The sequence below is a fragment of the Carya illinoinensis genome, chromosome 1 (assembly GCF_018687715.1).
Source record: "Carya illinoinensis cultivar Pawnee chromosome 1, C.illinoinensisPawnee_v1, whole genome shotgun sequence".
NCBI classification, from domain to species: domain Eukaryota; kingdom Viridiplantae; phylum Streptophyta; class Magnoliopsida; order Fagales; family Juglandaceae; genus Carya; species Carya illinoinensis.
In genome coordinates, this window is record NC_056752.1 from 39,614,957 (window position 1) to 39,633,644 (window position 18,688).

Genomic DNA, 18,688 nt, shown 5'->3' on the forward strand with positions numbered 1-18,688 from the left:
ATGTTGTCCCGAATGACATGCCAGCAGTCGATGTGCCACTAAGCACAAACCCGTTTGGTATTAATCTAATTTTTATTGGTATTAGTGTTACAAATTGTTTAACATTATATGCTTAACATGTTGGTTGTTTTGATTTTTGAAACTTAGTACCACTTTGTCGGAAGCGTGGGCCAGGAGAAGCAAAATGCACAGAATTTGAGAAGGTGCGAAAACATGGAAAGATACCCTTGAGAATAAAGGACGCGGGTGAAACTGCACCTTGTTGTGAAAATGCACTCATTTTTACTACAAAAATTATATGGTTGGTTAAGCATTATATGGATTTGAGTCATGCAAGCTGGCGGGACGTACCAGCTAATGAAAAGGAAGAATTGATTTCAAGAGTTCAGGTAAAAGTATTGAATTTCATACATATTCAAATAGAGTATGGAATTAATTTGTTTGATGTTTGTCTCTAGAATGACTTCATGCTTGATTGGACCAAGAAGAATTAGCATGATGCGGTTACGAAGACACTACACAAGCAGTTTAATCATATTCGCTATGATTTACATAGAACCTATAAGCTATATGATAGTAATGAAGAAGCACTTGAAATGTGCCATCATGGGTGACACCAGCCACTTGGGTGAAGTTATGCGCTCGATATTTAAGCGAGAACTTCAAGGTAATTTATGGTCAATACTTAATTAATATTATGTGGCATTTTTTTTAATTAAAATAGTCATATAATCCTCTTGACACTTCTATTTTTCTCATTTATATCATGTCTCGTGTGAGTGCAGTGAATGTCTGAATGAAATAAATTTAATAGGGAGAAGCAACAAAACAATCATACAGCTGGACGAAGGTCATTTGTGCGGCTGATGGAGATGAAGGTAAGTCTCCATTTTGGTTGAAATATACCTTAAGATTTCCTATATATATTCAGTCTAAGTTGAATGTAATTTGCTTGTATTTGAAGTCTGAGAATGATCAAACTGTGGTTTATTTCTTTAAAGAAGTGAGGTGGTCAAAAAAGAAGGACAAATTTGTAACTCCCATAACGGAAAAGCAATATGTGAGTATTAAATAAAATCCGGTGATTTTTAGAAAAAATCATCAAATAATTTTTCATTCTATAAGTACATATTATGAGCACTAACATGTGTGATTTTCTCATAGTTGATAGGATAAGATGGCTGCAAATATGTCAAAATTGGAGCCTGAGAAGCAGACTAAGGAGGCTACAATGACAATTTTCAAGGAAGTTTTGGGTCAAAGGTCAGGATATGTAAGGGGGCCCAACGAGATGGTTATTCCCGAATCATCTAGACAAACAACTGATGCTCAAATAGCAAAATTAACTGAACGTGCAGAAAAACATGAGAAAGAGGCTGCAGATTATAAGGGACAACTTGATGACTTACGAGAGAATGTCATGTTATTACAAACCAAATACGACAAGTTTATAGAGAGATATGAGTCAGAGAGACAGACTCAGGGATAGTAGATTTGTAGTTTAACAATAGTGCTTATTGTTAAATAAATTTGTAGTTTTGTGGGTTCTTTTAAGTCATTTGCTTTTCTTAATGACATCGATAAACCTTAACAATAGTGCTAATGGTTTTTATAGACTTAAAAAAATGAAGTGCATAAAGATTTTAGATGAGTAATTTTAGAACTTTATTTTGTTGAGAAATTTATTATTGGCCCAAAATAATTTTACTTGAAAAGAAATTTATAACATTTCAATTAATTTTAGAGTATTTGTGAGAAAAAGAAATATTTTATTTGCATAGAAGAAGGAAAAGAAGTTCATTTGATTTGAGTGGATAAAAATCAATATAATTGAGAGGAGAAAAAAAATAAAAATTGCGTATGACAGAGGCATTTGCGGTGAAATAATAGACTGCAAATACTGAAAGATTTCTGGCACTCTCCTCATTAGCCGGGAAAAGTCTGCCTTGGCTCAAAACTATTAGTGAATTTGGGACAAATTTTTTCCGCCGCAAATGCTTTTTTGTGGCGAAAAATAGACTTTTTGCGAAAACCCTTATTTGTTGTAGTGTGAAAAATAGTGAAATCTATTATTAAAAAATTAATTTTTTTCATATGGATCCTATATTTTATTTACTTTTTTCAAAATGATTACACTACAATTGTATAATTATGATTACAAATATCTTTTCTCTAATTTTTTATGCGATAATAAAACATAATAGAATTATCCTAATGTAAGTGATGATTAGACATGATTAACAGTAGCATGTATGTGACGCCCCCAAATTCCGTTTGGGATCGGACGGACATTTGAAGCGTCGAGACATGCAACACAAGATTACCTGCCCCTGTTTATGACATATAAGATGCAATATTCCTAACATGCATCTAACAATATGCAATATTCGCAGCGGATAAATTTTTTTCTTTAGCAATACTATGCACCAAATTGAAAATATCCCAAATGCTTAAAACATACCTCATATATAAAAATCCATTGAACAACTACGATCACAACACTAGTCCAAAATGGTTATGATCCAAAAAGTAGTAGAGATGCAACTCAATCGTACAAGTAGTAATCTACGTTAATTACTATATCAACATTTATGTCGCACCGTCACTTAGTCAACTGTGTCTAGTTGATCAGCTCCTGATTCTCCTTCAGGTCCTGTAACAAGATCTACCATTCGGAGGGAATGGTAGTTGGGACTACCAAAATGAGATTTGATTACAAATCTCAGTAAGTTAACAAAAAACTTCCACACAAGCTAATGATGCATGGATGACAGTAAAAACATAAATGCATAATCAAATTCATAAGTAATTAAAGCATAACTTGGAGTACAACATAGCATAATTGACATAACTTAAATTGAAACATGAACTGAACTTGACTTGACATGAACTTGATCTGAAACTTGACTTAGCATGAACTTACTTTGAAACTTGAATTAACATGAAAAATACATACTCCACAGTTGTTGTGGCCCCATATATTCTACGTGTAAATACATACTCCACAGTTGTTGTAACCCCATGTATTCTACACAAACTTGACTTAACATGAAAAATACATACTCCACAGTTGTTGTGGCCCCATGTATTCTATGTATAAATACATACTCCACAATTGTTGTGGCCCCATGTATTCTACAGAAACTTATTCTTTAACTGCTTAAATACATACTCCACAGTTGTTGTGGCCCCATGTATTATACGTGTAAATACATACTCCACAGTTGTTGTGGCCCCATGTATTCTACACAAACTTGACTTAACATGAAAAATACATACTCCACAGTTGTTGTGGTCCCATGTATTCTATACAAACTTGACTTAACATGAAAAATACATACTCCACAGTTGTTGTGGCCCCATGTATTCTACGTATAAATACATACTCCACAATTGTTGTGGCCCCATGTATTCTACGGAAACTTATTCTTTAACTGCTTAAATACATACTCCACAGTTGTTGTGGCCCCATGTATTCTACGTGTCACAATTGCTGTGTCTCACGTGGTGTATGCGCCACAATTGCTGTGACCCCATACATAAGTAATCAAGATGAAACGTGACTGGAATACGAAATGACTGAAGCCCTGAAGTAACATAACGTGACTTGAACATAACTTGAAATATATGACCAACTTGAGATAGAAACATTTCGTAACATGACATAACATATAATAGACAACATATTTAACATGACATACTTGCAACAGTGAATATTACATGACTTGACATACATGTAATAGATGGCATACTTAGCATGACGTACTTGTAAGGTACAGTAATATATGACAGAATATATTATATAACAGATAAAAATTGATGACAGAATAAATTCTGTACAATAGACAATTACGTGATAACTTGGCATGGAAAATGATAAATTCTGTAATTAGTGATTCTAAAAGTTAGAACTAAATCACTAAAAATTTGAAATATGGAAAATACTAACTTAAAGAGTAAAATTTTCATTTTACTCTCTACATGTGGGAAAATGACCGTTTTACCCATAACTTAAGGATTTTGCATACTAACTCCAAAAGTTTCCAAAATTTACATTTCTCATGTAAATTTTATCCTAAACTTAAATATCAATTCAGAAAAATTTAAAGCAAAACACAACTATGAAGAACACACTATGGCCGAAACATCCATAGGTCATTTCCCTTGATTTTTGTTGCAATTCCTTCCAATTTTCAAAACTCATGCTTAAACCAAAATTTTACAACAAACATCTTCCAATCCTAAGTTCAAAACCATACTTAAAACATCCATTTAGAAAAAGCTAATAATTAACACCAAACTGTTTTGTAAAAAGATCTAAGCACTTGAATCACAAGTTTTAACCTTAAATCAAAACATCTCCAAAAATTTCAAAAATCAAATCTTACTTCTAACATATTCATAATATCATCCTAACATCAACCATGCTTTAAATCATCAAACTAAAGTCACCAAAATCACAAAATAACATTTGGAGGTTTTGGTTTTACACTTAGTCCAAAAACAGAAACTTTTTCCTCAACTAGTTTTGATAAATCTCTTGATCTATGACTTATAAATATATGATCTTCAAACCAAACCATCACATGGTTTAAAAAGATGTCCTAAAACATATATAAGCTTCTAATTCAAGATCACATGGTTAGAAATTAACCAAAACATAAATTTAGCCAAGAATATCCACACTTTGGCTTATTTGAATATCTCTTTGCATAAAATTTCATATCTTTGAAACTAACATCAAATATCTTCAAAATAATAATATAACATGTATATAAGATACTTAGGATCCTCCAATAAAATTATTAAAGTCATTAGAATAGGTTTAGACCACCAAAGAGTTAAACTTTTTCAAAACAGAAACTGTTTTTCTTCTTCCAGTTTCTAAGTTTCTAAATCTAAGAAAATATTTTATCAAAACCTTTAATCATGCAAAAATCCTCAACCAATAGTCACATATACATGTTAACAATACTCCATAAAAATTTCGGACCAATATCTATCCATTAGCTTGGTCAAAAACTCCAAACTATAACATATTCTCCAATTTATCTCCCAGAATGACCTTTCTATAGTTTACACAATATTTTACTGACCAAATGATCTTCAAATGGGGCAAATAAGATATCCATGTAAACTAGACTAAAAAAGGAACAACTTATATGAAGGAGACTTTATGATAAAACACTTACAAAAGCTTCGAAATGGGTGTGCAAAAGACCTCCTAAAAGCTGTCCGAGAGAGAGTGTTTGATATTCTTTCAATGGAAAGTGTAAATGAAGAAAATTTCTTGGGGAGAGGTGGCTGGAGATACTTATGGATGAGATATGGAAGAGATGTGGCTGGAGTTGAGAGTTGAGTGTAGTTTTCTCCTACCCAAAATATCTATAAAAGATTATCTCATAATATTCTATCCAATAGTATCTACAAAAATCAACTTAAGATATTTTTATCTAATAATATCTATAAAATCAACTCAAAATATTTTTACCCAATAATATTCATGAAAATTACCTCAAGATATTTCTTTTTATTCAATAATATCTACAGTTTTGAACAGACGTTTTGTCCGAAAATATGAAAAAAAATGTTATTGCGCCATAAGACTTTAAATAACCCTCCGAGTCTAATGGCACAAACCATAATACATTTTGACACTTCTAACTATCTCCAATAATCAAAAACACACTTCTGATACCATAGTAAATAATAACACTAACTATGTAGTTAGACAAAAACGTATACGATTAATGGATTCGTGAAAACTTATGGGGTTTTCACGAGGTTCCTAAGTTAATAGAAATTTCATAATTGAATTTCTAGCGGGCTGTTACAATGTATGTATACTTATTTTGCATTAATTTGAATGGAAATAATCAATATTAATTAATATTTCCAATGTATGGTACTATTGTCCCGTTTCTGTAATAAGCATGCGGATCAGTTCGACATCAAATGCCATAAAAAAGTACTTGAAAGTGTCTTTCCTAACACTAATTAATTATAGATGGATTGAAATGATTTGATTATGATCTGACAAGTAGCTGCATTTGAAGAAAAAAATATATTCATCATCCTCACATACCACAATACATTATAATTTTTTTAAACTTAATTAGTGCAGCTTTTTTTTAGTTTGTTTTTTCTATTCTTAAACTAATTGAATTCTTATATTCATCATTCATATAGCACACATAATTTGGTAAGAGAAAAAAAAAGTATAGTGTACGTGTGGGAATGATTAATAGAATTTTTTATTCTAGAATGTCATTAATTTGAGTGATCACTAGAGCGTCGTTATTGTGAATTAAGAATTGTTTCGAGATTCTAGCACACTTATACTGTAATAAGTTTTCGCCGAGTTAAAGATAAGAGATATTGTCACCACAACAACTATGGAAATTGTGATGGAAAATTATGTGCCTTAAAAGAGGAGTTCCAAATCTACTCAAAACCATGTACTAATTAAACATTCTTCGTGGACGCGCGCGCGCACACACACACATATATATATATATTAGTTATGTTTATATCAGTCCCAATATTATACATGACTCATTTTGGCCCATGCTCTTAAGTAGTTAACTTCTACAATCATTAATCATGTGCACATAACTAGAAGTAATTAAAGGAGAGGCGCTAGAGATCAAATACAAGGTATCCTAATATTCATTCCACAAGCTTATTACTTTATATATGTAGGACGTACGCCTCGCTCCCATGCCATCTGACCCATGTTACATCATGTCATCAATACAGCAGGAGTAGCATTCCCTTTCTCCTATAAGTAAGTGAACGGAAAAAGGGAAACCCAAAGAAAATACATGAAGAAGCAGCCTAGCTAGTTATAAGCTGTATATAACCTGACAGATAACGTACAGTCTGATCTTCATTAGAAGTACTTAGCTTCGCTATAGATGATCATCACGGGGGAATTTTGGCCCCTAATAATATTGTTGCCACTCTGCATGTTGTTTTTGGTAACATGATGAGCTTCTTTCATCTGAGCAGGAACCTCGCTCATGATCTCCTGAAGATGAATATTAATATTCTTACCATGATGATATGCATGCGTCGGAGGAGGTGGGGGTGGAAGCCAGTAACCATACCTTCTGGGTCGGGCGCCGTAGACTTTGTCTATTATAGCAAAGCCTTCCAACCCAACCTTGACAAGCTTATCTGCCTGAGGCTGAGATGCCATATATATATATATATGCCTGATCAACTTTGCTTGCAGTAGTACAAATGTACAGATCAAGTACTAGTCGCTTAATTTCTCTCTCAATTGTCTTGTGTATAGGGTTACAGGCCAATTTATACTCGATCGATCGGAACAATATTGCATGCATTAATCAATATTGCGCCCTCTTATCTAGCTAGTTTCTTCTCTGATTGTTGGCCCACAGATCGTTATTTTCAAATATAGATATTACGCAGAAAAGAGAATTATAAAAGAAAATTAGGCCGGTGATTCTTTCTAGATTTTTTCTTTTCTTTTCTTTATTCTTGTAGATTTTTTAATGAAAAATTCTATTTATAATCTCCACTCAGAAATTACATGTGTAAACACTTTATTAAAAGAAGAAAAAAATCATTTTAAAAAGAATATTTTAATAATTTTAAAAAATTTTAAAAATAAAATTAATTATATCTATATTATAATTTTCAAATAAAAACTATACGTAATACCTCTCTTTTCTAATTCATGATCAACCTTTAGAATAATGTTCATTCGAGGGTTGATATTACCTCCACTGTCATTAATGTCATTAATTAAGGTGTATTGGGTTGCTCACATGACTCCTAATAAAGTCCTGAATCTCCCGATTATGGCCACGGAGTGGATTGAATAACTTTCCCCATGCATGGCCATGGGGCTATCATGCCACGCATGCATCTTTTTTTTTTTTTTTTTTTTTTTAGTGAGACCATGCCTGCATCCTTGAAAGAACGGTCACCGCGTTAAGGCATTTGACTTTTTTTTTCTTTTTTAAAATATTTTAAAAAAACAAAAGATTCTTTTAAAATTTTACATTCAACTATATATTAATTCAAATAATTAATAGCTATTCTTCTCATTGTTTTTAAAGGAACAGTACTATTTATTATCATAAAATCAAATTAACCAAACAATTAAACTATTTTAATTTAAGGACTTATATTTCTACAACCTAAATGTACCCTTACACCTTATAAAGAAAATATTTTTCTCAAATTAAGTAAATATGTCCTTAAGTGTCAAGTACAGTTGCAATATTTGATAATAAATATTTAAGAGGATTGTTACATATAATCGTGAAGTGTACTCAATCCTTCTAAAAAGGAGTACAGTTTATTATTAAAAGATTAATTTTTTTCATGTAAATCTTGTATTTATCAATTTTTTAAAAAAAAATTTACAACGCTTGTATATTTTACGATTGTAAATATCATTAATTATCATGATTGATCAAATAATAATCGATAAATCAATGCTTTATATTTTTAAAAAACTTATTTAAAACATGATATATATCGGAACGTTCAAATTCTATAAATATAGTTTAAAACGAATTATAATATATATATATATATATATCATATGGAGGCCTCATAATTTAAAGATTTTTATTTTTAGTTATTAAACACACACACATACATCTATTTAATTTATATATATTCCGTTCAAATGAATTATCTGGTTTTTATTTCCTCGGTGGCCTGTGGATCGATGTATTAGCTAGATTCTCTCGTCGGACATTTTAGAATATATATAAATATCTATATATTTCTGACGTATGATCATGACGTTGATGATGATCATGAGCTTAATTAAGAAGCAACCCTTTATATATAAATATATATATATATATATATATATATTCCAGTGATCTACCGGCCGATTTGTTAGGTTAAAGGCGCAAGAAGGAGAAGAGGTGGCAGGATAAGATCGATGCTTATTCTTTCGGGTCAAAGCCAAACACAGACAGCATATTTGACCCAAATCAATTATTGAGATTCAGAAGTCCTTGTCGCCTTATCGGTTAATATCTCCTTTAATTATATTATTTCTTTTTAATTTTGCACGGATGTCGTGTGTGTGTATATATATATATATATATATTTCTGTACAAACGTTATATCCATCTGACTAATGCTACTTAGCAGTATTTATTATTATTATTATTTTATTATTTATGATGTAATATTAGATTATTAGAGATTATTTATTATAATTTACTTATAAACTTGTTATTTAATATCTCATAATGATAAAAAAAATAAATAATAAATAGTTTTTTTCTATATATAATGAATGTTAAGTTTTGTGCATATATTTGTTAATGAATGCCAAAAGAAAAGGGCCAGAGAATCGTCTAAAGCAAGCTGCATCTAGCTAACGTCTGTCGATAACTTATACATCATTATTTAATTTGTTAAGATCGTGTGATCATAAAATCTGTGTCACGTTACCTATTTTTCATTTGATAGTTTCAAGTTTTGATAATTGGCCATAATTTTTTCAAAAATCTTATGGAGTATATATATTACAAAATATATATCATGTTAATTAGAGGATAATATCTACCTAATTTTCATTCGATAGAATTCGCTTTGATTTTTGTGATTTATGCAGGGCCAGATTTTGAAACCCAAAGTTGGATGGCCAATGCCCAGACCTACGAGGACGTACGTATATTATCCGTCTCCCCCACCCCCCTCTTTTGTTTTAGTTATCGGTTGATCAAAAATTACTTTTTTGGTATAAGTTTGGATCATGATTCTTACAAAAATTATATAATCCAGAAAGAAAAAGAATTAGATTACGTGAATTATAAGATTACTAATCTTGTCATGAGAAGTATCTAGGCCAACTAGCACTTGTTGGAAGATTTCGCTCAATGTCTTTCGGGGGCATTCTAGAAAAGGTGGGGAACAAGATTAGTAATTGGAAGTTGAAGTTCTTTTCACAAGCTGGAAAAGAAGTTTTGCGTAGGCCTAGCTACTAGCTAGCACTTGTAGGAATATCTCACTCAAAGTCTTACGGGGGCATTCTAGATAAGGTGAGAAATAGGATTAAGATGAAGTTCTTTTCACAAGCTGGAAAGGAAGTTTGCTTAAATCAATTATACAAACTCTTCCAAGGTTAATAGTGGGACTATAATTAAGAAAATTAAAGAAAGATTCATTGGGTCAAACGGGATCAATTGGGAAAGGCAAAATCAATAGGAGGTCTAGGATTTAGAAATCCTGAAAATTTTAACATTATAACGTTGGCAAAACAATGTTGGAGACTGTTGCAGACCCTAAACTCACTAGCATCAACGAGTGCTTAAGCTTAATTACTTACCAAAGGTTGGCTGTTTTCAAGCAAAATTAAGCAGACACCCATTTTATGTTTGGGAGAGTTTGTTGACAGCAACATCCCTTCTTTAGGAGGGCATTGGATACACAATTACTGGATCCCTCAATCAACATCTTTCGGACGTCAAAGTGCAGTTAGGATACTAGATAAAGATGCTAAAGTAGATGCCCTCATTGATATAGACACAAAACAATGGAATCTTAGCCTACTTAAGGAAGTGTTCTCGAGAGTTGAAGCTGAAATTATTAGTAAAATTCCCATAGGTTACTGTAATAGACATAACAAACAAATATGGAGATGCACTGTTAATAGATTATATTTAGTAAGGAGTGCATACCACCTTTAAGGATAATTAAAAGAAAGACTACAAGGACAACAATCCAGCAGCAACACAAAGAAAGAAAGCTGAACTAAGACATGGAAGTTGGAAGTTCCAAATGCAAGAAAGATTTTCTTACGAAGAGCTTTCCTTAATATACTTTCCACCAAGTTAAATTTAATGCACTTTCCACCAAGTTAAATTTGTTCAAGAAGAAGGTACGTAGTTGATAATCCAAATTGCCCTTTTTGCTTACATGAGCCAGAATCAGTTGAGCATGCTTGATGGGAATGTATTTCAACTAGAGACATTTGGGGGCAATGTTTAAGAAAGTTTTAGAAGAGCATGATAATGAATCAAACCTAGCTCTTGCAAGATCTCAAAGAGCTAGATCAAAAGGTCACAAACAAGGCTAGAACATCCATAGAACAAAATGATTGCTGGGATACTCCTACAAAAGATGTCTTTAAAATCAATTGGAATGCTACGATTGAAAAAGTTCACTACAAGCTAGGGGTTGGGGTCGTAGTCTGTGATTGGGAGGGTAATGTTATGCCCACATTGAGAATGAGAATAAACTTGTTCCCAAACCCTTTCTTAGCAAGACTTATGGAGCTCTACAAGCCAATTTTTTGGCACTAATTTGGGGTTGAGGAATGTTGTTCTAGAGGGAGAAATTCTCAACGTTGTCAAGGCCATCCAAGGTTCTGAAGCCTATTGAAACAGCATAGGAATGCTCCTCTCAGGTATAAGACTGATGCTCAACAAATTTGATCAATCGTTTGTGAAACACATCAAGAGGAATACGAATGTAGTTGTTCATGTTTTAGGAAAAAATGCTCTAGCATTACTGATATGTTTATTGATTTGGATGAAATTTATCGTTGTATTCAATCTCTGTTATGGCAGTTGCCTCTGGGCTCTTTCTTTATATATGAATCTCAATCACACACATTGCCCGCAATGTGCAATTAACATTTCTCGTGGTCGCGTGCAGAGTAGCAATGGTCGTTTCTCTGTGCCTTTTGACTCCATTCCCTTCTCGATTCTCATTCCCTCTCAGCTTTTTCCATCTCTCTTTGCTATATATACCATTGCTCGTTCATCTCCAACCTCTCTCTCTCTCTCTCTCTCTCTCTCTCTGTCTGTTTTCGATTCAATTTTTTTTCTTTTGCTTCTGTGTATTTTTTGTTGTTGGCTCTGCATGTTTTTCATAATCAAAATAAGATAGAGGATCCAAGAAACCCTCTCCGCTCATTGAAACGAGATTGTATTGCTTCTCTCCAAGTTCCCTCTCTCTCTCTCTCTCTCTCTCTCTCTCTCTCTCTCTCTCTCTCTCTCTCTCTCTCTCTCTCGCATGCAGCCATGCATACTTTAACTTCGATGATGCTCACACCAAGGCATTATGAATAAGAAAGACTACATTTTTGGGATTAAATGTTATGGTGGCATCTCAAACATGCAATTCTTTCAACTCAGTGTGCTCTCTCTCACACACACATGCACGTGCACCCTTTGACTTAAAATATTGATAAAGAACAAAGCTTTGCTGATTTATGCTTGGTATGGATTTTTGGAATTTAGGGCCATGAAAATGGTTTTAACTTGTGTTAATTCTATCATTCTTGAAGTCAATATATGTGGAACGGATGAAATTGCCCAGGCCAAATCCACCACCAGAGCCATTAGGAAGCATGTGGGAAAAAAGAGATGATAGGACAAAAGTTGAGAAAAGAAAAAGATGACACAAGAAAAGAAAGGAAGCAATGGGAGTAAAAGAGAAAGAGACATGACGCTTACTTTCTCACCAACCACTGATAGGGGTTTTAATAAAAAGGATCTGAGATCATATATAAGAGGGTCTACTGGGCAACCAGAAGCTTTTAAAGCTTTTTCAATCTCTAGATGAAAGCTTCAGTTTTAACTATTTTCTCCAGATAACAAGGGTCACCAACCCATTTGTACCAGGAGCTATGAGAGACCCTGAGAGAATCTAAAATACACCATTTGTAATGGATTTTCCCTCCAAAAAATCCATGGATGTAAGCCCTATGATGAACCATATAAATTTGTGTATCTCATTTTCCATTTATATTTACTATATTTATTTTCTATTTACTAAAATAGACGTACGTATGGACACCGTATCGCTGCTTCGGACCACTGTCGTGGGCTCCAAACAATTAAGACCCAAACCGTCATCTTGGGTCGGCAATGACTCTTTCCAACTTAGGGCTGTGCAAAATTTTGAAGCCTCCAATCTTGACCAACCTCTGCTCTACCTCCACCTCTGCCTCTGACATGGGGTCCAAAATGCAAGACCCCCTTCTAGTTCTTCCTTCTTCCCCTCACGCACTCCCTTTCCCTTTCTTATAAATCATCTCTTTCCCTCTCTAATTCTCTGTCACAGCGTTGCTCCATCCTAGATTGCCGTTGTCTTGCCGTAGCTGTTTAGCCTTTGCGACGTCGTAAATCGTAAGTGTAGTTCGAGACACATGAGCCCTAAATCATAATTGTTTTTTCATGTTTACCTCCTTTTGAGTGTATAGAAAACAGAGGCGGATCAAAGAGTGATAAGGTTCTTCTTCTTCTTCTTCTTCTTTTTTGAAAATGGATTATTTATAAGGCTTATAAGAATATATGAAACTTAATTTGCTAAGTTTAATAAGTTGTAGGGTGATGAGACCTTTTGTGGTCGGGTTAATTTATAGATGTGAGCTTTATTAGCATTTGCTTATGTAATGCAATGAAAAACTACTCTTTTTTATAAGTAATGCAGTGAAAAACTTATACTATTCTATGGTGCAGTGAAAAACTACTACGGTTAGTTTTAGCCCTTTCATTAGATTCATGTTGCAGAGGGTTGATGATCGAAGCGCTCACTTTGCCTTGTGTTTGATTGATTATGTTGACACTAAATACTTCTCGTATGCTAATTGTAGCCAATTATGCCATCTAGGGCCTCATCTTTGTCTTGGAACTTTGGATGTTTTTGGATGCCAACGTAGATTTTTCTTTATTTTCTTATTTTCATGTTTGATGAAAATCAGGATAGCCAGTTTCATTATTCAACTAACCATTTGTACAAACTAAGCAACTTGTTTTCTATATATATAGTTGAGGTACCGGACCTAATTTCTATATGCCATAGCATATAATTCCTTGATGCCATAGCATATAATTCCTTGTTGCTAAAATTGTTGGCAATGGCACATGGAAAATGCCAGGTATAACAAAATAGATTGCGCGGTCCTTTGGCTTTTACCATCCAAATTAAATCAGATCACCCCCAGTTGGTCATGATCTAGAGTCCATTATGCTCTTTAATTTTCTGAAAAGAAACTTGTTGTAAACTAATAGTAAGTTGACCATTTTTTTCGATTGACTCAAACCTTTACTCTATATATCCACATCGATCTAACATTATCGAGCATGAAAAAATATTTTCATCATTAAACATTTGACTGAGATGAGCACACTGCATTGAGCATTGGGGAGGATGTTGGAAGATATATTCCCCTTCTTCTATGCCCTCTTGGTTACTACCCTCGGCTTGCTCTTGTTGATCTACTCCTTACTTCACTATCTCTACATGCTTCCCTAGCTGCTTCTTGATGTCTTCAACAAGTTTTGGTACTTCAAATGCTCCCCTCACTGTCACTTGTGAGGCTTCCATATTGGGTTCCATAGTTAGAGTCCTTAATTATTAAATAAATAAATGTTTTAGCTTGAAATATATACATATATATATATTCCATCCATAAAAATCACTCCCATGTATGTTATTAGTGTCAGTAGGCACCCACCAACCCAAGTGGGTAATATTTGTCGACACCAAACAGGTTAGCATCCAGATTCCTTCATCTCCCTAACATTAATTTTTTAGCTTATGTTTTTGTCCATCATATATAAGTACTTTTCACTAATCCTTCTTCATGATCATGAGACCACATCCTTCCCTCTATTGGTTTAATTGTATGGCATCTAATATATTAAAGATTTGAGGGTAGCAAAGGGTGTTGGGGGCAACCTGGGGATGGAGGACTCGATATGTGGTTTTTCCACACTAGTCTTTTTGAGGAACTTTAACTTTAGCATTTTAGACCTTTGTGTGTCAGGCACTTTAACTTCAACACAAATAATGGTCTCTTTAAGCACAGTTTTCTGAGTTGTTCCTACTGCAACTACTGCATTTTGCGACTTTACCCATATAAGAACTACACTTTAATGTTGGCAGCTCCTAAAGCCACCCTAAGCTCTACACAATGTTTAAACCAACCCTTAAATATGATCTTTAAATTATTAAATATATGCAGTGACAACTCAGCTTCGTTTTGTATCATTTTATCCTTATATTAATTCAACATCATGAGTCTAACATCTTTGCTTCTATTTCATTTTTTCAGCACAAAGAGGTTGTTAAATATGGATGCTTCGCCAAGCAGGAGTGTGACTCCACAAGGGAATCCGGATGCCATAATTCCTACATCAAGATCTAGACTCACTTCTACAGTAGCTATTTCTTGTGCAACCAGTCGATTCTCACTCCTAGTAGACATGGAAGATGATGATGCATTTAATGAGGAGGAGGAGATGGGTATTGGGGATAATCCAGGTCTACCACCTCCATCTACAAGGCCACCATTACCACGAACTACTAAAAAAATATCGTGGACATGGAAACATTTCACAAAAATTCCTGGTGATAGTGAGAGCCCACAGGCAACATGCAACTACTGTGGGTAACTTTGTGGATGTCATTCTAAGAAGCAAGGCACCGTTATATTGATAGTACATCTTAATTGTTGCCAACAATATAAGATACATAAGGGATTGGCGGCCACTAATCAAACCAAGCTCAGTTATGAAACTTCTACGGCCACTAATGATACACAGGTTAAGAAAATGGTCATCTCTCAATATAGTGAGAAGATGTTGTAAGATATGTTTGCAGAGATAATAATTACTGATGACATGCCTTTTACCACAGTTGACAAAAGAGGCTTTTGAAAGTTTGTCCAGACTATTGAGCCACGATTTCCATTATGATCATCATGATATACGGTGATGCAAGATTGTATGTAGAGGCATGCAAAAGAGAAGGCAGAGATGAAGAAAATGTTTATTACCACTACCCAAAGAGTGTCATTTACGACTAACAGATGGATGTCCATACAGAATATTTCCTACATGTGTATCACAGCACACTACATCGACAGTGAGTGGAATTTGAAAAAACGGATTATTAGGTTCAAAGAAATTATTGATCATAAGGGTGCATCCATTGGGGCAGCGAAGACTGATTGTTTAAAGGATTGGAGAATTTAAAATATATTATAGTTGACAATGTCAGTACTAATGACACTGCAATTGAATTGTTCAAAATGAATATGACTATGAAAGATGATCTCATTTGTCATCACGAGTTTATTCATGTTCAATGTTGTGCTCATATCATCAACCTCTTGTTGTTGAGGGGTTAAAAAAAAGTTGATGATTCCATTACCAAAGTCTGCAGCATAGGGGTGTTACCCGCCCGCCACCCCCTCATGAGCAAATGTGAGAATTTTTTCCCCACCCCTGCCCCTGGAGTGCAGGTGCGGGGTACCCTGTCCCAAATAACGAGGTGCGGGTGGAGAAGTTAATCCATCTGCCAACCTGCCCCATACTGGGCCTTTGGCCCAGAAACCACTAAAATGGGCCTAAAATGGTCTAGAAGTTGTTTGGGCCCATAAAATTAGAAGAAAAAAAAGTTAAAAAACTAGATAAAAAAAAAGTTACATGAATAAAAATAATATATACATGATACAAAATTACTAATTTAGAGCAAATGAACTAATGAAGTACTACTACAGACTACTAGTCTACTACCTAATAAACTAATAACAATAACTAAATTATTACAAAATTTTAGGCTAAACAATTATAAATTTATAAACATACAAGTGTCCAATGGACATTGTATCAATATTACAACTCACTGAATACATAATACATACAAATGATTCAAATTTCAATATTATAAAGATACTAAGAGAGTTTTTTGAGTCTAAAGATACCAAGAGAGTTGTTTGAGTCTTTGACTATGACATATGGGGCTGCCCGGGCAAGTAGTCTTTTTATTAACTCAATTTGATTTGCGGCTTGAGCTATACTATTCATATTGTGCAATAAAAAAATTATATAAATTCAACAAAATCAACTAATTTCATACAAATTACAAATTGTACAAACCTATGAGCTAAATGGCAAATTGGCAATGGTGGGTCTTTTAACACAAAGTCATATTGTAGCGGAGGTAGACGTCTTTTGAGTCGTCTCATGTGTTTCTACAAAATTGATACTAAAATTAATGCCAATGAAATAGAAATGAATATAAATAAATCAAAATAATAAAATGAAAACAACAATTACCAAGTGGTCCAAATCTAGGTCAATTGCCACCTCCTTCTCGTCGGTCTCTTTAAAATTTAAAACATCCGAAACATGAATATCATTTTCCATCATCCAACTCTGTGTGCATATCAATACCTCCATAGTTGTAGGAGAAAATGAACTACAGAAAGGATCCAATATGCGCCCTCCGGTACTAAAGGTTGACTCTAAGGCAACGATGTTAATAGGGATGTGATATTTCTTTGCTGTCGCCTTCCACCATCCTAATATATTGAAGTCATCATCTTGTTGAATAAGATCCCCTGACAAATGGTTTTATAACTCCAACTTCGCCTACGTAGATTGACCTTGAAGGACTAGTGTGAGATTCTGTGAGAGGGTCTTAGTTCATGGCAATCTACACTTCTCAATTGCCCTGGTGTCTGGAGGAGACGTTGTGGTACATGTAGGTGTAATAGATGCAGTACCACCTTTAACCGTAGTAAACTCATCATACAATTTAGCCAGGGCATCTCAGACCATATCACCAGTCCATGCCTGATCATGCGCAAGTCTCAAACCATATATCTTGCCATCAATTTTCAGACGAGGATCAGTCTACTCAAATCTCCTCAATACTTATCATATTTGACCCTCATGGTCAATGCCATCTCCCTCATCCATAGATTGGAACCCCTACACATGCCATTTAATTCTTCTTTCACCCTATGTTGACAAAACTCATGGGATGTATGGTACAAAAAACTAGATAACTTCAATGTGACCTCTTAAAAAAGCCCGAGAAAATCAACAAAAGTAGAAAATACCTCACAATCATCATCATTAGGCTTTCCTAATCTCTCATGCTCATCAAAGTATTTGACACATTGAATGTCTTCATAACCCAATAATTAAAAGGTTGCCTTATATTCTTGAGCCGCCTCCAACATCAAGAAGATTGAGTTTCATCTGGTAGGAATATTAGTACAAAGACCTTTCTTTAATGTTATCCCCACAGTCTTCGCAGCAACCTTGAATTTCTCCAAGCTAGGAGGAGAAGATCTCACAAATTTCACAGTCATTCTAACTCGTGCAACCGAGTCATTAACATCTTTCAACCCTTCAATCACAATTAAATTCAAGATATGTGCAGCACATCTAACATGAAAATATTCACCACACCCAAGACAGTCTTATTTGCCTCTCTAAAATAAGTTTTTAGATATCCTTAAGTGAAGTCATTAGATGAGACATTATCAATCGAAACTGTCAAAACCCGTGCCAACCCCCACTCTTTTATTAAGGCTTCCAAGCCTTCCCAATTGCCTCACCCTTGTGATCGGTTATTTGACACAACTTAATAATATTTTTGTGAACAATCCAATTAGAATCAGCAAAATGCACAGTCAAAGACATGTAATTCATATTTTGGAATGAAGTCCAAATATCGATAGTGAGGCAAACTACCAAACCTGCCAATTGGCCCCTCAAAACATTTTTATCTTTTCTGTACATTTTTTTAATATTCTTTACCACAGTGTGGTAAGAATGAAGCGTAAATCTAGGTTCCAATTCTTGGACAAGTTCTTGGAACCCTTTCCCTTCCACAAACTAAAAAGGTAGCTCGTCTATGATAACTATACGAGCTA

General features: G+C 34.1%; 2 long non-coding RNA genes across 2 annotated transcripts; one reads left to right on the plus strand and one right to left on the minus strand.

Moving 5' to 3' along the window:
- The first annotated feature begins 794 nt into the window (after window positions 1-794).
- LOC122303878 lies at window positions 795-1,500 on the plus strand. Its single transcript, XR_006240847.1, has 3 exons — window positions 795-878; window positions 965-1,060; window positions 1,165-1,500. It is a non-coding gene; the product is annotated as an uncharacterized LOC122303878 (long non-coding RNA).
- Window positions 1,501-6,646: 5,146 nt separating this feature from the next.
- LOC122302653 lies at window positions 6,647-7,387 on the minus strand. The gene is made up of 2 exons (XR_006240495.1): window positions 7,110-7,387; window positions 6,647-7,030 (listed from the first exon to the last, which is right to left on the minus strand). It is a non-coding gene; the product is annotated as an uncharacterized LOC122302653 (long non-coding RNA).
- Between the last annotated feature and the right edge of the window lie 11,301 nt (window positions 7,388-18,688).